Source organism: Panulirus ornatus, chromosome 58 (genome assembly GCF_036320965.1).
Source record: "Panulirus ornatus isolate Po-2019 chromosome 58, ASM3632096v1, whole genome shotgun sequence".
Classification (NCBI taxonomy): Eukaryota; Metazoa; Arthropoda; class Malacostraca; order Decapoda; family Palinuridae; genus Panulirus; species Panulirus ornatus.
The window spans coordinates 5,117,972-5,134,884 of record NC_092281.1 but is presented as its reverse complement, the minus strand read 5'-3'; the positions used below and the strand labels follow the sequence as shown (position 1 = coordinate 5,134,884).

The window sequence follows — 16,913 nt, the reverse complement described above, 5'->3', positions numbered from 1 at the left end:
GTATATGTGCGTATGTATGTGTGTATATGTTTTTTTTTTTTTTTGTCGCTGTCTCCCGCGTTTGCGAGGTAGCACAAGGAAACAGACGAAAGAAATGGCCCAACCCACCCCCATACACATGTATATACATACGTCCACACACGCAAATATACATACCTACACAGCTTTCCATGGTTTACCCCAGATGCTTCATATGCCCTGATTCAATCCACTGACAGCACGTCAACCACGGTCTACCACATCGATCCAATTCACTCTATTCCTTGCCCTCCTTTCACCCTCCTGCATGTTCAGGCCCCGATCACACAAAATCTTTTTCACTCCATCTTTCCACCTCCAATTTGGTCTCCCACTTCTCCTCGTTCCCTCCACCTCCGACACATATATCCTCTTGGTCAATCTTTCCTCACTCATTCTCTCCATGTGCCCAAACCATTTCAAAACACCCTCTTCTGCTCTCTCAACCACGCTCTTTTTATTTCCACACATCTCTCTTACCCTTACAATACTTACTCGATCAAACCACCTCACACCACACATTGTCCTCAAACATCTCATTTCCAGCACATCCATCCTCCTGCGCACAACTCTATCCATAGCCCATGCCTCGCAACCATACAACATTGTTGGAACCACTATTCCTTCAAACATACCCATTTTTGCTTTCCGAGATAATGTTCTCGACTTCCACACATTCTTCAAGGCTCCCAGAATTTTCGCCCCCTCCCCCACCCTATGATCCACTTCCGCTTCCATGGTTCCATCCACTGCCAGATCCACTCCCAGATATCTAAAACACTTTACTTCCTCCAGTTTTTCTCCATTCAAACTTACCTCCCAATTGACTTGACCCTCAACCCTACTGTACCTAATTACCTTGCTCTTATTCACATTTACTCTTAACTTTCTTCTTTCACACACTTTACCAAACTCAGTCACCAGCTTCTGCAGTTTCTCACATGAATCAGCCACCAGCGCTGTATCATCAGCGAACAACAACTGACTCACTTCCCAAGCTCTCTCATCCACAACAGACTTCATACTTGCCCCTCTTTCCAAAACTCTTGCATTTACCTCCCTAACAACACCATCCATAAACAAATTAAACAACCATGGAGACATCACACACCCCTGCCGCAAACCTACATTCACTGAGAACCAATCACTTTCCTCTCTTCCTACACGTACACATGCCTTACATCCTCGATAAAAACTTTTCACTGCTTCTAACAACTTGCCTTCCACACCATATATTCTTAATACCTTCCACAGAGCATCTCTATCTACCTTCCACAGAGCATCTCTATCAACTCTATCATATGCCTTCTCCAGATCCATAAATGCTACATACAAATCCATTTGCTTTTCTAAGTATTTCTCTCATACATTCTTCAAAGCAAACACCTGATCCACACATCCTCTACCACTTCTGAAACCACACTGCTCTTCCCCAATCTGATGCTCTGTACATGCCTTCACCCTCTCAATCAATACCCTCCCATATAATTTACCAGGAATACTCAACAAACTTATACCTCTGTAATTTGAGCACTCACTCTTATCCCCTTTGCCTTTGTACAATGGCACTATGCACGCATTCTGCCAATCCTCAGGCACCTCACCATGAGTCATACATACATTAAATAACCTTACCAACCAGTCAATAATACAGTCACCCCCTTTTTTAATAAATTCCACTGCAATACCATCCAAACCTGCTGCCTTGCCGGCTTTCATCTTCCGCAAAGCTTTCACTACCTCTTCTCTGTTTACCAAATATATATATATGTATGTATGTTTTTTTTTTTTTTTTTTTTTTTTATACTTTGTCGCTGTCTCCCGCGTTTGCGAGGTAGCGCAAGGAAACAGACGAAAGAAATGGCCCAACCCCCCCCCCATACACATGTACATACACACGTCCACACACGCAAATATACATACCTACACAGCTTTCCATGGTTTACCCCAGACGCTTCACATGCCTTGATTCAATCCACTGACAGCACGTCAACCCCTGTATACCACATCGCTCCAATTCACTCTATTCCTTGCCCTCCTTTCACCCTCCTGCATGTTCAGGCCCCGATCACACAAAATCTTTTTCACTCCATCTTTCCACCTCCAATTTGGTCTCCCTCTTCTCCTCGTTCCCTCCACCTCCGACACATATATCCTCTTGGTCAATCTTTCCTCACTCATTCTCTCCATGTGCCCAAACCATTTCAAAACACCCTCTTCTGCTCTCTCAACCACGCTCTTTTTATTTCCACACATCTCTCTTACCCTTACGTTACTTACTCGATCAAACCACCTCACACCACACATTGTCCTCAAACATCTCATTTCCAGCACATCCATCCTCCTGCGCACAACTCTATCCATAGCCCACGCCTCGCAACCATACAACATTGTTGGAACCACTATTCCTTCAAACATACCCATTTTTGCTTTCCGAGATAATGTTCTCGACTTCCACACATTTTTCAAGGCTCCCAAAATTTTCGCCCCCTCCCCCACCCTATGATCCACTTCCGCTTCCATGGTTCCATCCGCTGACAGATCCACTCCCAGATATATATATATATATATTATCCCTGGGGATAGGGGTGAAAGAAGACTTCCCACGCATTCCTCGTGTGTCGTAGAAGGCGACTAGAGGGGACGGAAGGGGGGGGGCCAGAAATCCTCCCCTCCTTGTATTTTTAACTTTCTAAAATGGGAAACAGAAGAAGGAGTCACGCGGGGAGTGCTCATCCTCCTCGAAGGCTCAGACTGGGGTGTCTAAATGTGTGTGGATGTAACCAAGATGTGAAAAAAGGAGAGATAGGTAGTATGTTTCAGGAAAGGAACCTGGATGTTTTGGCTCTGAGTGAAACGAAGCTCAAGGGTAAAGGGGAAGAGTGGTTTGGGAATGTCTTGGGAGTGAAGTCAAGGGTTAGTGAGGGGACAAGAGCAAGGGAAGGAGCTGCAGTACTCCTGAAACAGGAGTTGTTGGAGTACATGATAGAATGTAAGAAAGTAAATTCTCGATTAATATGGATAAAACTGAAAGTTGATGGAGAGAGATGGGTGATTATTGGTGCATATGCACCTGGGCATGAGAAGAAAGATCATGAGAGGCAAGTGTTTTGGGAGCAGCTGAATGAGTGTGTTAGTGGTTTTGATGCACAAGACCGGGTTATAGTGATGGGTGATTTGAATGCAAAGGTGAGTAATGTGGCAGTTGAGGGAATAATTGGTATGCATGGGGTGTTCAGTGTTGTATATGGAAATAGTGAAGAGCTTGTAGATTTATGTGCTGAAAAAGGACTGGTGATTGGGAATACCTGGTTTAAAAAGCGAGATATACATAAGTATACGTATGTAAGTAGGAGAGATGGCTAGAGAGCGTTATTGGATTACGTGTTAATTGACAGGCGCGCGAAAGAGAGACTTTTGGATGTTAATGTGCTGAGAGGTGCAACTGGAGGGATGTCTGATCATTATCTTGTGGAGGCTAAGGTGAAGATTTGTATGGGTTTTCAGAAAAGAAGAGTGAATGTTGGGGTGAAGAGGGTGGTGAGAGTAAGTGAGCTTGGGAAGGAGACCTGTGTGAGGAAGTACCAGGAGAGACTGAGTACAGAATGGAAAAAGGTGAGAACAATGGAAGTAAGGGGAGTGGGGGAGGAATGGGATGTATTTAGGGAATCAGTGATGGATTGCGCAAAAGATGCTTGTGGCATGAGAAGAGTGGGAGGTGGTTTGATTAGAAAGGGTAGTGAGTGGTGGGATGAAGAAGTAAGAGTATTAGTGAAAGAGAAGAGAGAGGCATTTGGACGATTTTTGCAGGGAAAAAATGCAACTGAGTGGGAGATGTATAAAAGAAAGAGACAGGAGGTCAAGAGAAAGGTGCAAGAGGTGAAAAATAGGGCAAATGAGAGTTGGAGTGAGAGAGTATCATTAAATTTTAGGGAGAATAAAAAGATGTTCTGGAAGGAGGTAAATAAAGTGCGTAAGACAAGGGAGCAAATGGGAACTTCAGTGAAGGAAGCAAATGGGGAGGTGATAACAAGTAGTGGTGATGTGAGAAGGAGATGGAGTGAGTATTTTGAAGGTTTGTTAAATGTGTTTGATGATAGAGTGGCAGATATAGGGTGTTTTGGTCGAGGTGGTGTGCAAAGTGAGAGGGTTAGGGAAAATGATTGGTAAACAGAGAAGAGGTAGTAAAAGCTTTGCGGAAGATGAAAGCCGGCAAGGCAGCAGGTTTGGATGGTATTGCAGTGGAATTTATTAAAAAAGGGGGTGATTGTATTGTTGACTGGTTGGTAAGGTTATTTAATGTATGTATGACTCATGATGAGGTGCCTGAGGATTGGCGGAATATGTGCATAGTGCCATTGTACAAAGGCAAAGGGGATAAGAGTGAGTGCTCAAATTACAGAGGTATAGTTTGTTGAGTATTCCTGGTAAATTATATGGGAGGGTATTGATTGAGAGGGTGAAGGCATGTACAGAGCATCAGATTGGGGAAGAGCAGTGTGGTTTCAGAAGTGGTAGAGGATGTGTGGATCAGGTGTTTGCTTTGAAGAATGTATGTGAGAAATACTTAGAAAAGCAAATGGATTTGTATGTAGCATTTATGGATCTGGAGAAGGCATATGATAGAGTTGATAGAGATGCTCTGTGGAAGGTATTAAGAATATATGGTGTGGGAGGCAAGTTGTTAGAAGCAGTGAAAAGTTTTTATCTAGGATGTAAGGCATGTGTACGTATAGGAAGAGAGGAAAGTGATTGGTTCTCAGTGAATGTAGGTTTGCGGCAGGGGTGTGTGATGTCTCCATGGTTGTTTAATTTGTTTATGGATGGGGTTGTTAGGGAGGTGAATGCAAGAGTTTTGGAAAGAGGGGCAAGTATGAAGTCTGTTGTGGATGAGAGAGCTTGGGAAGTGAGTCAGTTGTTGTTCGCTGATGATACAGCGCTGGTGGCTGATTCATGTGAGAAACTGCAGAAGCTGGTGACTGAGTTTGGTAAAGTGTGTGAAAGAAGAAAGTCAAGAGTAAATGTGAATAAGAGCAAGGTTATTAGGTACAGTAGGGTTGAGGGTCAAGTCAATTGGAAGGTTAAGTTTGAATGGAGGAAAACTGGAGGAAGTAAAGTGTTTTAGATATCTGGGAGTGGATCTGGCAGCGGATGGAAACATGGAAGCGGAAGTGAATCATAGGGTGGGGGAGGGGGCGAAAATCCTGGGAGCCTTGAAGAATGTGTGGAAGTCAAGAACATTATCTTGGAAAGCAAAAATGGGTATGTTTGAAGGAATAGTGGTTCCAACAATGTTGTATGGTTGCGAGGCGTGGGCTATGGATAGAGTTGTGCGCAGGAGGGTGGATGTGCTGGAAATGAGATGTTTGAGGACAATGTGTGGTGTGAGGTGGTTTGATCGAGGAAGTAATGTAAGGGTAAGAGAGATGTGTGGAAATAAAAAGAGCATGGTTGAGAGAGCAGAAGAGGGTGTTTTGAAATGGTTTGGGCACATGGAGAGAATGAGTGAGGAAAGACTGACCAAGAGGATATATGTGTCGGAAGTGGAGGGAACGAGGAGAAGTGGGAGACCAAATTGGAGGTGGAAAGATGGAGTGAAAAAGATTTTGTGTGATCGGGGCCTGAACATACAGGAGGGTGAAAGGAGGGCAAGGAATAGAGTGAATTGGATCGATGTGGTATACCGGGGTTGACGTGCTGTCAGTGGATTGAATCAGGGCATGTGAAGCGTCTGGGGTAAACCATGGAAAGTTGTGTGGGGCCTGGATGTGGAAAGGGAGCTGTGGTTTCGGGCATTATTGCGTGGCAGCTAGAGACTGAGTGTGAATGAATTGGGCCTTTGTTGTCTTTTCCTAGTGCTACCTTGCACACATGAGGGGGGAGGGGGAAGGTATTCCATGTGTGGCGAGGTGGCGATGGGAGTGAATGGGGGCAGACAGTGTGAATTGTGTGCATGGGTATATATGTATGTGTCTGTGTATGTATATATATGTGTACATTGAGATGTATAGGTTTGTATATTTGCGTGTGTGGACGCGTGTGTGTATACATTGTGTATGGGGGTCTGTTTCCTTGCGCTACCTCGCAAACGCGGGAGACAGCGACAAAGCAAATAAATCTAGGGGAAATAGCACCTATGGCAAGCACTGAAATTGCACCCCTGGCTTGATGGAAAATGTACATACAGTGGATGTATATCAAAATATGTACAGTGTTATTATAAACTGTTGAATAGTTAGGCTAAACTTAAATGTAAATAAACTCTTAAAGACTAATTTGAACAATATTGTAATGTAGAAATGGTAATGCAACTGATAGTAACAAAATATTACTATCGTTGAAAAGTGGACAAGTTTCTCTTTTATCTTGCAAATAAACTGTTAAAAATGTCAACTGGGTAGCATATGTAAAAAAAAAAAAAAAAGAGTGGCACTTCCCTTCAAGTGGCACCAAGGGCACTTGCCCTACCTGCCATACCCTAGATACTTCAATGACTCCATCCTTCCGTCTCCTCAGTCTTCTCCTTCCCCTTGCTCCCCAACTTCTGACATACAGATCCTCTTTGTCAGTCTCTCTTCACTCATTCTCTCCATATATTCAAACCATTTCAGCATACCCTGATCAGCTCTCTCATACAATATGCTTACTAGCACAATTCTCTCACATTGTTATTCATTAAGAGATCAACCCACCTCATATTACGTACTGCCTTAAAGTATTTAATTTCCAAAGCATCCATCTTCTTCCTTTCTTTTGCATTCAAAGCCCAGGACTCACAGTTGGGACTACTGTATCTCCAAAAATGCCCATCTTTGCCCTAACAGACACTGGTCTCTTGTTCTACATGTATTTTACTGCCCACATGGTTCCAAATGCTGCCACATCAACTCCTGGTACCTAAAACACTTTATCCCCCCAAAATTTTCTCATTTAAACTCCATAACATTATCACATTACCTTCCAGAAGGCATCTCTGTCAACTCCAGGTCAATAAATGCAATATATTAATCCTCTCTTTCTCCAAGTATTTCTTGCACATATCTTACAATTACAGCACTTGGTCCACACATCTTCTACCAGTCCTGAAGCCACATTCTTGTTCCTCAATCTGATGATTTATGCCTGCAGTCTATAAATCCCATACACTAACACCTCTCTTTCTCCAAGTATTTTTCACACAAAGCTTAAAAGCAAAGCACTTTGTCCACACTTCCTTTACCACTCAAAAGCCTCACTGTTTTTCCCCAATCTGATGTTCTATGCCTGCCACCACCCTCTCAAATCATGATATTTCCAAACACCATACCAGGTATACTCAACATATCTATACCTCAGTAATATGAACCATCAGTTTTGTCTCCCATGGCTTTGTATAAGGGCACTATACTGCCATATCATCTAAACTTTCAGTTACTTTCCTTTCATACTTGTCCCTGCATTTTTCCTGATTCATTTTCTTGCTTGCCAATGCTTTCACCTCTCCATTCTTCCTTAAACATACTCCACTTCTCCCTGATCCTCAACCCCACAAGAACCACGAACAGTAAGAGTCTCCAAAAAATCCTCTCATGACTCTAACATCCTCCACAACCTTTCTCAATCTTTCATCCACTGCCACATAGTCAATCAAAGCCTTTTGCTCTTCTCTTCCATCACTCCTCATCCTTGTATATCTGTGGACCATCTTGTGCTGAAAGATGGTGTCTGCAAGGAATAAACCCCTCTCAGCACAAATATCCACAAGATAGCTTCCATTCTCATTTACTCCAGGCACTCCCCATTTACCAACTATCTCACTAATTTCATTACATCCCACTTTCGCATTCATATCACCCAATACAACCACATTTCTCTCACTTTCAAAACTGTTTACACAGTCATTTAAATTTCTCCAGAAAAGCTTCATTTCATCCTTACCTCGTACAGCCTTCATACTCACACACACATAGACACATACCCATGCATACTTCATGATCCCAATCTTTCCTTTCACCCACACTATTCTTGATCCATTCTATCCATGCTCTGTAACACCCTCTCATACTCTTGGTGATAGCAGAATTGCACATCCTTCTTTTCCTCTTCCCCGATAATTTTCACTCATTCCCATCCACACCACACCTCCTTCCATAACTTGCATTCATTATTTCCATTTTCACTCCACACACCCTGCCCAAGGATATAGGTTTTCCTAGTCCCTAGCACATCCAAGCTACAATTTTTAAACCTCTCCACAATCTCCCTCCTTTTATTCTCATCAGTCATCCCATTCACATTCAGCACCATCACCCTCAATCACTCATCTCTTTTAACCCTTGGCATAACTCCAGTGCCACTTCTTAGCCTTTTGTGCCTCACTTTGACAGGTCAAAGACAGAGGGCAACTCCAGTGCAGTGTTCCCTGAGGCAGTGAGGCTCTATAATTGTCAAAAAAGTAAAAGTGACAGCACACATCACGTGTTTGTCCAAACCTAAAAGTATTGCCCTAAAGTAATTGGGCAATGCCTCCCCCTTTAGTTCCATCCAAAAGGGGTGTAATGACAAGGTCACCACAAGAAGGCAGGGTGAGACATGGCTACTCCAGTAAAACTATGAGTATCCCCTCAAGGTGCTGAAACTTAATAACTTTTCCCAATTTCCAAGCTTCTTTTACTTTCCACAGGTGTATGCAAGGGAGGCATGTAAAGACAGAGATAAGTGGAGACTCTTTTGCCATGGCCAACCCTTGATGGGAGTTACCAGAGGGAACAGGCCTCAGAGAAATGGATAGACAGATAGATAAACATGCATTCTGACAGGCACCTCACCTTGGGTACATACATAAAAAAGCCTGTCCAATCAATCATCATCTTAAGAAACTCAACTGTAATCCGATCCCCTCCTGTCACTCTACCACACTTCATCTTACACAAGGCTTTCACAACCTCCTCTCTTTCCACCAATCATTCGTCATGACTCTCTCACTCTACATACCGCATTCTCCTAAACATCTGTCACCTGTTATCTACAACATTCAAAAGGTCTTTCAAGATATTCACAGCAACTCTGTCTAACCTGATACCACTCCCCAATTTGCTTCCCTCACTGTGCCTCTTACCTCTTCCCCCAATACTGTTTGTCTCCTTCCAAATCATTTTCCTATCTTCACTGATATTCACTACTACTCTCTTACCCCATCTCTCATTTGTACTTTTTTCAGCTTCAGTTACTTTATCCTGTCCTTCTGTGAATTTCTCTTGTTCACATTTCTATCACTCACATTCATTTGCTGCAAACATCATACACCTCTCTCCTCTTTCACTAACAACTAACTTCCACAGCCCACCACTTACTTCCCTTTCACTTAATATCATAACAACATCTCATCTGCATATCAAATACTTTGGTTAAGCAGTACTTCTCTACACACCTTCCACCACTCATCCGTTCCCCTCATTTCATTACTCTCACCTGATAACACTGTTCACTCAATCTCCCATGTCCAAGCTCACTCACATTCACAACTCCCTTTCTACACACATCATTTCCTCTTTTCCTAAAACCATTACAAACTTTCACTCACATCCTTCAAGCAGTACCAATAATCCTATCTGCTGACCTTATCAGCACATTAACATCCAATAACCTCTCCTTTTAACACTTATGAGCTAGCATGTATGCCAACAGTCTGTAAATCCCCAACCCCACTCACCTTTGTCTCCACTTTATTTTTTATACATGTAGGGACTGGGGAGAAAGAATACTTCCCACACATTCCTCATGTGTCGTAGAAGGAGACTAAAGGGGACGGGAGTGGGGGGGGCTAGAAACCCTCCCCTCATTGTATTTTAATTTTCTAAAAGGGGAAACAGAAGAAGGAGTCACGCAAGGAGTGCTCATCCTCCTCGAAGGCTCAGATTGGGGTGTCTAAATGTGTGTGGATGTAACCAAGATGAGAAAAAAGGAGAGATAGGTAGTATGTTTGAGGAAAGGAACTTGGATGTTTTGGCTCTGAGTGAAGCAAAGCTCAAAGGTAAAGGGGAAGAGTGGTTTAGGAATGTTTTGGGAGTAAAGTCAGGGATTGGTGAGAGGACAAGAGCAAGGGAAGGAGTAGCACTACTCCTGAAACAGGAGTGGTGGGAGTATGTGATGAAGTGTAAGAAAGTAAACTCTAAACTGATATTGGTAAAACTAAAAGTGGATGGAGAGAGATGGGTGATTATTGGTGCCTATGCACCTGGGCATGGGAAGAAAGATCATGAGAGGTAAGTGTTTTGGGAGCAGGTGAGTTATAGTGATGGGTGATTTGAATGCAAAGGTGAGTAATGTGGCAATTCAGGGAATAATTGGTGTACATGGGGAGTTCAGTGTTGTAAATGAAAATGGCAAAGAGCTTGTAGATTTGTGTGCTGAAAAATGACTGGTGATTGGGAATACCTGGTTTAAAAAGAAAGATATACATAAGTATACGTATGTAAGTAGGAGAAATGGCCAGAGAGCGTTATTGCATTACATGTTAATTGATAAGCGCGTGAAAGAAAGACTTTTGGATGTTAATGTGCTGAAAGGTGCAACTGGAGGGATGTCTGATCATTATCTTGTGGAGGCGAAGGTGAAGATTTGTAGAGGTTTTCAGAAAAGAAGAGAGAATGTTGGGGTGAAGAGAGTGGTGATAGTAAGTGAGCTTGGGAAGGAGACTTGTGTGAGGAAGTACAAGGAGAGACTGAGCGCAGAATGGAAAAAGGTGAGAGTAGAGGATGTTATTGGAGTGGGGGAGGAATGGGATGTATTTAGGGAAGCAGTGATGGCTTGGGCAAAAGATGCTTGGGGCATGAGACGCGTGGGAGGTAGGCAGATTAGAAAGGGTAGTGAGCGGTGGGATGGAGATGTAAGATTAATAGTGAAAGAGAAGAGAGAGGCATCTGGACAATTTTTTGCGTGGGCAAATGGGAGTTAGGAAAAGACAGAGTATCATTAAATTTTAGGGAGAATAAAAAGATGTTATGGAAGGAGGTAAATAAAGTGCGTAAGACAGAACAAATACAAACATCGGTGAAGGGGGCTAATGGGGAGGTAATAACAAGTAGTGGTGATGTGAGAAGATGGAGTAAGTATTTTGAAGGTTTGTTGAATGTGTTAGATGACAGAATGGCAGATGTAGGGTGTTTTGGTCGAGGTGGTGTGCGAAGTGAGAGGGTTAGGGAGAATGATTTGGTAAACAGAGAAGTAGTAGTAAAAGCTTTGTGGAAGATGAAAGCTGGCAAGGCAGCGGGTTTGGATGGTATAGCAGTGGAATGTTTTAAAAAAAAGGGGGTGACTGTGTTGTTGATTGGTTGGTAAGGATAATTAATGTATGTATGACTCATGGTGAGGTGCCTGAGGATTGGCAGAATGCTTGCATAGTGCCATTGTACAAAGGCAAATGGGATAAAGGTGAGTGCTCAAATTACAAAAGTATAAGTTTGTTGAGTATTCCTGGAAAATTATATGGGAGTGTATTGATTGAGAGGGTGAAAGCATGTACAGAGCATCAGATTGGGGAAGAGCAGTGTGGTTTCAGAAGTGGTAGAGGATGTGTGGATCAGGTGTTTGCATTGAAGAATGTATGTGAGAAATACTTAGAAAAGCAAATGGATATGTATGTAGCATTTATGGATCTGGAGAAGGCATATGAAAGAGATGATAGCGATGCTCTGTGGAAGGTATTAAGAATATATGGTGTGGGAGGCAAGTGGTTAGAAGCAGTGAAAAATTTTTATCAAAGATGTAAGGCATGAGTAAGAGCAGGAAGAGAGGAAAGTGATTGGTTCTCAGTGAATGTCGGTTTGTGGCAGGGGTGCATGATGTCTCCATGGTTGTTTTATTTCTTTATGGATGGGGTTGTTAGGGAGGTGAATGGAAGAGTTTTGGAGAGAGGAGCAAGTATGCAGTCTATTGTGGATGAGAGGGCTTGGGAAGTGAGTCAGTTGTTGTTCGCTGATGATACAGTGCTGGTGGCTGATTTGGGTGAGAAACTGCAGAAGCTGGCGACTGAGTTTGGTAAAGTGTATGAAAGAAGAAAGCTGAGAGTAATTGTGAATAAGAGCAAGGGTATTAGGTACAGTAGGGTTGAGAGACAAATGAACTGGGAGGTAAGTTTGAATGGAGAAAAGCTGGAGGAAGTGAAGTGTTTTAGATATCTGGGAGTGGATTTGGCAGCGGATGGAACCATGGAAGTGGAAGTGAGTCACAGGGTGGGGGAGGTGGCGAAAATCCTGGGAGTGTTGAAAAATGTGTTGAAGGCAAGTACATTATCTCAGAAAGCAAAATGGATATGTTTGAAGGAATAGTGGTTCCAACAATGTTATATGGTTGCGTGGCGTGGGCTATAGATAGAGTTGTGCGGAGGAGGGTGGATGTGTTGGAAATGAGATGTTTAAGGACAATATGTAGTGTGAGGTGGTTTGATCGAGTAAGAATAAAAGGGTAAGAGAGATGTGTGGTAATAAAAAGAGTGTGGTTGAGAGAGCAGAAGAGGGTGTTTTGAAATGGTTTGGTCACATGGAGAGAATGAGTGAGGAAAGATTGACAAAGAGAATAAATGTGTCAGAGGTGGAGGGAACGAGGAGAAGTGGGAGACCAAACTGAAGGTGGAAGGATGGAATGAAAAAAGATTTTGAGTGATCGGGGCCTGAACATGCAGGAGGGTGAAAGGCGTGCAAGGAATAGAGTAAATTAGAACAATGTGGTATACCGGGGTGGATGTGCCGTCAATGGATTGAACCAGGGCATGTGAAGCATCTGGGGTAAACCATGGAAAGTTTTATGGGGCCTGGATGTGGAAAGGGAGCTGTGGTTTCGATGCATTATACATGACAGCTAGAGACTGAGTGTGAATGAATGTGGCCTTTGTTGTCTTTTCCTAGCGCTACCTCGCACGCATGCGGGGGGGAGGGAGTTGTCATTTCATGTGTGGTGGGGCAGTGACGGGAATGAATGAAGGCAGCAAGTATGAATTATATACATGTGTATATATGTATATGTCTGTGTATGTATATATATGTATACACTGAAATGTATAGGTATGTATATGTGCGTGTGTGGACGTGTATGTATATGCATGTGTATGTGGGTGGGTTGGGCCATTTTTTCGTCTGTTTCCTTGCGCTACCTCGCTAACACGGGAGACAGCGACAAAGTATAATAAAAAATAAAAATAGAAAATTAAAAAACTTTCATCATCAATACTTTTTTGGCACACATCTCAACAAACATTATCTTACCTTCATTTACATCAAGTATCTTGTGGAGATGAGGATCATAGAGAAGTGGAGGTGCACGTAAGGAAGACATGATAAGTAAAAGTGTTACCAATCTAGGAGATGAATCAAAAAGGATGCAAGGAGTATGAAAGAAAGTTTAGAAGGTGCAGTAAATGTAGGGATGCAGTCATGTGCGAATGAGGTGTTTAAAATGTTCTGAGAAAGACTGTTAAAGGCTGTACAATTAGTAGTTGGACACAAAGCTGTGAGATGTAAGAATAAAAGTGGAAATGCATGGAGGATGGATGGGATTAGAAATGCTTTGGAATGGAAGAAAAAGGCATATGGTAGATTGCTCAAAAGGAATGTACCTGTGGAAGTTCAGCAATGAAGGAGGGAAGAATATAAGATACATAACAGGATGTTAAAAAGAAAGCAAAGGAGAAGATGAAGATTTGGAAAGAAAGTCGTGTAACAAGTTAGAGAAAATAAGAAATTGTATCAGGAGGAGAAAAAGGAAAGAGATGAATGCAAGAGTGAAAAAGTACATGTGAGAAGGAGGGAAGGAAGGGGAATTTGTAAATCAAAAGGAAAAAGTGAAAGGAAGGGGGGGGGGGGTTGAAGAAATGATGAATATGGGAAAAGGCAAGGCAGAGGATGTTACATGCATGGGTAAGGAGGATGGAAGGACACTAATGCCAATGCAAAGGCCTATACCAAGAAAGGAGGCAAAAAGGGCATTAATGATGATGAAGGTAGAAAGGCACCTGGAATGAATAGGGATTATGGCTAAAATGTTGAAGTATGGAGTAGAAAGTATGATAGAGTGGATGCATTTGATATGTAATTCAGAAAGGAAGCAGAAGGTTGCACTTGAGGACTGTTCCTTTATTCAAAGGAAATGGCACTAAATATGTATGTAACAATCATAAAAGAATAAGTCTGTTAAGTATACCAGAAATAGTGTATACAAGAATGTTAATTTGATAGGGTGATAGAAGTGACTCAATGCAGAATAAATGACAAGCAAAGGGGGTTATAGGGAAAGGTAGATGTGAGGATCAGATTCTTGCAGTGAGAATGACTGTGGAAAGTAGCTAGTGATAGGTAAGAAGCTGTGTGCAACTTTTATGGATCTGGATATAGCATATAGCAGAATCATCTGGAATGCTTTATGGGATAGTTATGGATATATGAAAAAGTTAGTGTTTGTGGCATTCTGCTCTTTTTACAGGAGGTTTGTAGCAGGCTTTGTTAAGATCACTGCGCCCCAGCATGCTCTGATGAGTGGGCAATCAAGAGCAGACGTGACAAAATACTGGGAAATTGCAGAGGCCAAGGCTTTTGAACAATTGAAGAAAAGAATTACCCAGGCCCCCATACTAAAGAGTGCTGATTACAGCAAGCAGTTCATAGTAGAGACGGATGTAATTTCTGACGGACTAGGGGCTGTTCTCTCTCAAGAGCATGAAGGAAAATTGCACACAGTGGCATCTGCGTGTAAAGGGTAGTGATCTGAGCAGAATATGAGTAATGATAGCTCCAGAAAGCTACAACTGATGGCTTTGAAGTTGGGAGTGATGAAGTTAAAAGCTGTTTGGCTAAAGGACAATTTCTTGTGCTAATGGATAACAACCTGTTGGCTCATTTCAAAACTGCAGAGTCGGGTGCAGTGGAAAGTAAGTGGATGGGTGATACGAATCGGTTTGATTTTGTGATAAAGTATCAGTCAAGAAAAGAAAATGCCAATGCAGATGGGCTGCCATGGAAGCTGCTCAAGGAGATGGAGGAAACGGAAGAGGCTTATGAGATGTGGGAGAACACTTAGAGGCATCCTTCAATGGGAAGAGTGGCTATTCTGAGGACATGAGAAAATGTGAGTTTAGAGCAAATGTGAGATGCCCAGAAATCATAACACATGTTAGGCAAGCTGCAGATGCAGATGATTGGGAAGCTGAGTAAAGGAGATTTGAAAACTCAACTGTAACTAGCTGAGTTTAGGTGACTGTGGAGAGTAAGGAAGCCATTGCTCATGAGGAACAGCATGATTTATTGGAGAGGATCTCTAGATGGTCACAACAACTGAAAACCAGCGTTGCCTGTAGGCAAACGAAAGGAAGTACTATGAGCAGCACATGAGCAATGGAGCCATTAGGGAGTGGCAAAGACCAAAACTCTACTATGAGACCGGTTCTTCTGGCCAGGATTACAAGAGGATGTCAAGACCCATGTTGTTCAGTGTAAGAGTTGTGCAAACTAAAACTAAGTTGGGGACAGAGAAGGCTAGTAACCATGGGAGGTGATATTCATTTATTTTGTGTCGTTAGAGCCTTCAGGAGATGGAAAGGAGAATGTGTTATTGTGACCAACGTTTAGCAAATTTGTTTTAGCTTTCCCAACTAAAAAGCAGAAAGTTCCTGAGGTTGCAAAGATTTTGGTGAAGGAAATCTTTAATTGGTTTGGCTGTCCAGAGAAGCTGCATAGTGACTAGTGTCAGAGTTCTGAAGGGCAGTTGGTGCAGCAACCGACCAAATTTTACCACAGGGACAAGACTAGAATTATGACCTATCACCCAAAAGGAATGGTATCACTGAATGATTCAACCGTACAATGCATGGGCTTATGGCTATACTAGATGGAGCGAATGTAGCAATGGCCTAGGTATTTGTCAAATCTGACAGTGATCTATAATAGTACCTCACACCCAGTTACAGGATTTTTGCTCCATTACCTAGTGTTTGGAGTGGAACCTCATCGGCCTTATACAAATTTAACATTGGCACTGAAGAGGCTACTTGAACCCATCATCAGTGGAACAAAAAATTAAGAGAAACATACCAGACTGCTTGAAGAATGACTATAGGAATATACAGTGGTATCAGGTGGGAAATAGAAGAAAGTGGAACGAACAGCACAAAGTGGTGATGTTGCAAGTGGGACAGTGGATACTGCTAAAGAATCATCAAGTGGAGGGAAGAAACAAGATGCAGCCCAAGTAAGGTGAGATGGTATGAGTAGAGGTGGAGGAGATGAATGATGGCAGTGAAGTTTATTGGGTGAGGCCAGAAAAGGAACTGGGACAAGATAGAGTGCTGTACCAGAGTAATTTACATCTTTGGATGGGGAGGGTGGAAGAATCCAACTTCAAAGAGGAGACAGACAGGAGGGAATAGCAGGATGGTGGACAGAGGGAGGCAGAAGAAGCAATGGAGATGCCTAATATGGCAGAGGTTTTGTGGAGGTTTGGGATTTGTGGCAACAGTCAGTCAGGAATGACTGAAGGAGAGATTGGTGATGAAATGGTGGAACAAGAAGATATAGAGTTGGAACCCCAGGAAGAATTCAGGGATGTGGAGAGAAGAAGGAAGACAGAAATAGGTTGGATGTGGAGTTAATTACTCTCAGGTGCTTCTGGTAAGTTGCAGATCTGGTTAAAAGTACTCATTCCAAGTGTGTTGTATATGATAAGGGTGTGCAAGGGCACGCACAAAGATTTAAGGGCTGAGGGTAATGAAGGAAGTTAGCTGGTTGAGGTTGGCAGGCCTGCAACATGCTGGTGAGAAGCCTGTCAAGTGAGTTGGTAGCCTGGGGAACATGTATGGCAACTGTAACACCACCACCTTTCTTACATGTGGTGAAAATTCTACAATTATCTAAGCAGGTATGTGGGTTAGT

General features: G+C 42.6%; 1 protein-coding gene across 9 annotated transcripts in view; it reads right to left on the bottom strand.

The window, feature by feature from the left end:
- LOC139766863 (CDK2-associated and cullin domain-containing protein 1-like) overlaps nt 1–16,913 on the bottom strand; it is a 117,885-nt gene that overhangs the window by 44,890 nt on the left and 56,082 nt on the right. The gene's annotated exons all lie outside the window — the stretch shown is intronic.